This window comes from Rhinopithecus bieti, unplaced genomic scaffold (assembly GCF_001698545.2).
Source record: "Rhinopithecus bieti isolate Rb0 unplaced genomic scaffold, ASM169854v2 scaffold_6568, whole genome shotgun sequence".
Lineage (NCBI taxonomy): Eukaryota > Metazoa > Chordata > Mammalia > Primates > Cercopithecidae > Rhinopithecus > Rhinopithecus bieti.
The window spans coordinates 56,256-61,922 of record NW_016805114.1 but is presented as its reverse complement, the minus strand read 5'-3'; the positions used below and the strand labels follow the sequence as shown (position 1 = coordinate 61,922).

General features: G+C 42.3%; 1 long non-coding RNA gene and 1 pseudogene across 3 annotated transcripts in view; both read right to left on the bottom strand.

Moving 5' to 3' along the window:
- Nucleotides 1-5,667, bottom strand: part of LOC108529097 (uncharacterized) — a 129,480-nt gene that overhangs the window by 104,995 nt on the left and 18,818 nt on the right. The window lies entirely within an intron of this gene.
- LOC108529096 (probable hydrolase PNKD) lies at nucleotides 2,665-3,099 on the bottom strand (annotated as a pseudogene).

Here is a 5,667-nt window from a genome sequence, read left to right as displayed (position 1 = left end):
TTTTTTTTTTTTTCAGTTTCTGTACTTTTCAGTTCCAAAAGTTCTATTTGTTTTTTTAAAAAATAATATCTCTCTGTTTATGGATATTTTCTATTTGGTGAGACATTATTCTCTTGGTTTACTTTAGTTCTTTGTATTTCATTTATGGAAACACTTTGAGCATATTAAAGAGAGTTGACATAACTCTTTTCTAGTAAGCCCAATGCCTGGGCTTCCTTCTGCACAGTTTCTATTAATTTCTCTTTTCCCTGTGAGTAGGCCATACCTTCTTGTTTTCTTTGCATGTCTTATTTTTTATTTATCATTAAAAATTAGATGTTTTGATATCATACTGTATCAACTCTGGAAATTAGATTTCTAAACACACTTCCCTCTCCACCCCATGGGTTTAGTTGATAGCACTTGTGTGTTGTTGTTTTTTATTTCCTTTTTTAGTAACTTTTCTTAAATATTTTTGTAAAGTCTGTATTTTTATCATTTGTGGCCACTGGAGTCGGTGTTCTGATAGCTTAGTGGTCACCTAGTACTCTGACAGTTTCCTTAAACACGTGGAGCCTAAGAAAGAAAGAGAAGTATTCTCTAAGTCCTTGAAGACTGGCTCTGTGTGTTGGGGCACTCTTTCAACTAGCCAGGATGTAGTCTTCACTTCTAGCTTGCAAGGGGCCTGAAAGCTAGTGAGATATGCGACCTTAAGGTCTTCTCAGGCATTTTCTGAATAATTGTCCAGCCCTGCGCATGTGCATGGCTTTTTATTTCTCTAGTATATACAAGAACTTTTTAAAGTTCTTATTCCCCAAGTATTTCCTTTCATAGCCTCTTTCTTCCCATGCTTTTCCATCTGTTTACTGTTTAACTGTTGTCCCTTGCCCCAGACTCCTATAGCCAATACTTGTGTCTTTAAGTTTTTTCAACACATGCCCCTCAGGAAGCTGTTCCAAACCTGGAAACACCCTAAGTGAGGCAAAACAAAAGCAAGATTACACCAATCCTTTAGGGAGCCAAAAGACAGGTCCAACTGGAATGCAACAATTCTTTGAGAATAAGTTCTGTATTATACCTATGCACGAGGGTGGGAGCTATACTGAAGGCACTGTGGAGGCTGGGGGATGGTAGACAGGCAATTTAAAATGCCGCAGCTCTCTTGCTCTCTCACCACAAAGCAGCCACTTCTTTCTTCACCAACGCTTCCCTGCGTGTTGTAAGTTTTTGACAAGCTCTAGAGTTCTGTAAAAGTGGATTCTGACACTTCTTTCTAGTTCATGCCTGACTCGTTGTTGCTTTTGTGGAGGGATGATGTACCAACGTGTCCTCCTTCATGATCTTCAGTGACATCATTTTTGCCACCTGATTTTTGCACTTCTAGAAATCATCACATTTCTTTACAATGTTCCTTCTACAACAGGCATGTATGAAGTCATAGAATTATATTACAAGGAATGACACCTCTGACAGGCAAGGACTTTTCAATACTTTTCACTGTCTGTATTGAAATAAATGATAAATATTATTTAACAGCTTAGTCATATGTAAAACATATAAATTAGATTGAATTCTACTTCAGTTTTCGTTTATGCTTGGCTAACATATTTGGACTACTTCTTCTCCATCTGTTTTTTCATATCTACTCCTTTAGAAGTTTCATTACTTCTTGGTTTGGCTACGTGGCCCCAGTTCTCTTCAATTCCTTCTGGCTGCAGGCAGTGAATCTCTAGATGTTTGAGTGACCTGAGATCCTCAGCAAGCACACTTGCCTCTGCAATACATCACCTGGAATTGGCCTGTTCTTTGTGTTTTGACACGGCTGCCACAAGAAACCAATGCTCCATAGCTTCCTTGAGGAATCCTTGTATATAATCAGGCCTTCACCATAGGATGGTGGTACCACATGAAAGCCTGCTAACTCTCGCTCCAAGGGACAGGAACAGAAGACAGATGCCCACAAGAGCTTGCATTCGTGTTTGAGTGGGTCCCTCCAGTCCTGACCACACCAGGAGGAAGTGAGGACCCACCCCACGACTTCTGTGCCAGTATCGCATGGCAGCTGATGGTTCACTCTAAGCCCCTCACTCTCCAGGTTTTATACCAAGATACCACCAATGTCCAGGTCTCTGTTAAGGCCTTAGAGGAGAAGGCAAGGAGGCTCAGCATGGAGCCCCAGCCTCTTCCACCTACCCACAGACCAGCTCTTCCCCAACAGCTGGGTCTCAGGGAAAGAACGCTATAATGGCGTATTCTGTCTTTAAATGATTTCCTCACGGGGGCAGTAGTGCTGCATATTTTCAAGGAAGCCTACCTTGGGGCACTCTTCTCCCGCCCTTCTTGTGTGAAAAAACGCCACTGAGAGACAAAGGCACCACCAAACATGGCTGCCTTGCATTTTGCCCAGTTTGGGGAACCTGCTCATACTGCTGGAATTATGCTTTTGTTTCCATCTGCAATCAAACCAAGGCCTAAACCACCCACTTTTTTACTGAATTTTTTTCCCCACTAAACACTCAATAATTTTATTTGCCTTTGGCTGGCTCCTGGGTGTGGGGCGGGGTAGGGGTTGGCAGCAGCCTGGGATTCGTGCGCCCTCTGGTGGACCTCAGAGACGAGAACTGGAATCCCGGCCAAACCTGAGGACTTCGCAGTCAACACAGTTTAGGAGGGTTGCATCGTTCCTCAGGTCTGCACCTCAGACTCAACATGAGGGGACGGGGCACGTTGGGAGGATGCCCTGAACCTCTGGCTCTCATACTCTTCCGTGTTGGACACCCGCATGTTCTGCCGAGCCTTCATCTGCTTCACACGGTCCTTGTCCACTTCCCGCTGGTGAGGATGAAGAGAAGGATACCACAAGGGAAGCCGATGGCCCAGGCCAGTCCCTGACTTTCATGGGGTTCTTGCTCCTCTTTCTGGGAATGTATTCCAGCTCGTGGGGTAGGGGTTCAGGTTCCTCCCTGCCCTCTGGGGAGCTGTGGGTTTGCAGTGCCTGGGTCCTGTTATGGGAAGCCGTGTTAGCTGTGGTTCCTGCGAGAATCCCCCGGAGGACACAGGCATTTCTCACCCCCCACATCCCTGGCCCTTCAGCACCATAGCAGCTACCACCGCCGCCATGTTCAGATCCCACCTTAAAGCACCCACTTTTATCAGGCAATATTATCTTTCAAGAACGCAATTTCCACTTAACCTAGTCTTTGGAGTTCTGCTCTTAACTCGGTTTTACATCTCAAGCATTTTCCCTACATTACCAAATTGTTTACGTCTAGGGGCAAGTCTCAAGGAGCTAGGCCTAGGAGGAAGAAAACAATTCTGAAAATTAAGGGTAGGATTGGGGCATTTCTAGGCAGCAGGCCACATGTTCCTTGACTTGGCTTGCGATTGTTAAAGAGAAAATTATTCTGGCACTTGTTAAAGTGATAAGGAAGACTTTATTCAAGACTATTGCAATAGGGACATTACAATAGGTGAGAAATAGATCAGTCTCCATTCTGAGCATAGCAAAGGCAGCTGGGGATTTACAGTCAAGGAGCAGAATGAGGGGTGCCAGTGCATGGAACATCACAGAGAGGAGACATCAAGGGTAGGGGAATTCTTGCTAAACTGAGTTAAGATTCGTATTAAAACTGGATTAGGCAAGCCAAAGACAGTACTTAAGAATGATCTCAGTCGAAAAGAGGGCTCAGAGGAGCCTATCTACAATTTGGTCAAGGAGATAGCCTTTGTCAGTATTCATGCCCTCAAGGAGTCTTTCTCCATTTGCGGGGTTAGACTCTGTAAAATGAGAGGCACCTGTTTTCTTGGAGCCCTAAGAGGAAGGCTTAGATACCACTCATCACTTCACGCCATAAATGCGGACTTTGAGTGGTATACATATATAAATACATATAAACCCCTATCAGAAATTACTAAAAGGTTGTCTCATGATTTCATCTTTTAACATGGGAACACAAGCACTTTCTAATATCATTAATTTTGTACCTTATATTTTAAAATTTTATTTCACTTTATTTTTTGTTTGTTTTCATTGTATTTCTTCTCATTTGAAATTAGTTACTTAGTTTCTTCGGAAAGTTAAGGAAAATATTCATTGAAATAAATAACAAATATTACTGAACAGCTTAGTCATATTTCAACTTGTTAAATACATTTAGGCTTAATTCAGTTTTTGTTTATGGTTGGCTATAATATTTGGACCATTTCTCCTCCATATCTCTCCACTGGAAACAAAATATATAGGATGAAATGCAAAATTCTCCTTAAAAGTGTCAAAGAATTCACAAAAGAGAAACTCTCAGATTAAAACTCTATAGACAGAGAGAATTAAGGGGAACACCAGATTACCCAGTCTCTTTGGCCTTTCAGGTATTTGCTTAGCTGGGTAGTATTGGCCTTCATTTTCAGGGACCTCACAGGTGGCAAAGAGCAGAAGATAAAAAAGCCTGAAGGGAAGTATGACTATTAAAAAATAAAACACACAGGGATTTTCCTTTAACACAAACATCTATCCCACATGGTTACAGGTTGGTTCTATGAATTTTTTTTTTTTTTAAGATGGAGTTTCACTCTTCGTGCCCAGGCTGGAGTGCAATGGTGCGAACCCGGCTCACTGCAACCTCCACCTCCTGGGTTCAAGTATTCTCCTGCCTCAGCCTCCAAAGTAGCTGGGATTACAGGTGCATGCCACCATGCCTGGCTAATTTTTGCATTTTTAGTAGAGATGGGGTCCCCATGTTGGCCAGGCTGGTCTTGAACTCCTGACCTCAGCTGATCCGCCCGCCTCGGCCTCCCAAAGTGCTGGGATTACAGGCAGGAGCCACCATGCCCTTCCGGTTTTATGAAGTTTTAAGCAAAAGATGATTCCAATCTTATTCAAAATATTTTAAAGGGGAAATAGAGATGAATTACCCCCCAACATATTCTGAGCAACTTTTATAACCTTGATACCTAAATCAAACATAGATTGTGACTGAAGAGAAAATACAAACCCACTTCAATTATGAGTGGAGACTTAAAATTGAAAGATATGAGCATGTTTAATCCATAGTTCTATAGAAGACAATAAACTATGATCAACTTGGATTTATCTCATGACTTCATGACTGAAAGGGAGTTAAAACATTGCAAAAGGACGAAATGTCATACACCACTTTTCCAAATAAAGGAGAAAAGCATATGGTCATCTCAATTGATGCAGAAAAATAAAAATATTTGGTAAATTCAACAGCACTTACAATATAAACTTTTAGGAAGCCATGAATATAAAGGAACTTCCATAATCTGGTTATTGTATCATTTAATCATTGCTCTGTCAAACACTATTTTTTAACTCAGTGGCTTAAAAAACAAGCACTTATCATAGCTCAAAAAGCTACAAGTAAGACCAAGTGCTGTGGCTCACGCCTGTAGTCCCAGCACTTTGGGAGGCTGAAGTAGGCGGATCACCTGAGATCAGGAGTTCGAGACCAGCCTGGCCAATGTGGTGAAACCCCGTCTCTACTAAAATTACAAAAATTAGCCAGCCATGGTGGCATGTCCCCGTAGTCCCAGCTACTCGGGAGGCTGAGGCAGGAGAATTGCTTGAAACCGGGAGGCAGGGATTGCAGTGAGCCAAGATCATGCTACTGCACTCCAGCCTGGGTGACAGAGCGAGACTCTGTCTCCAAAAAAAAAAAAAAAAAAAAA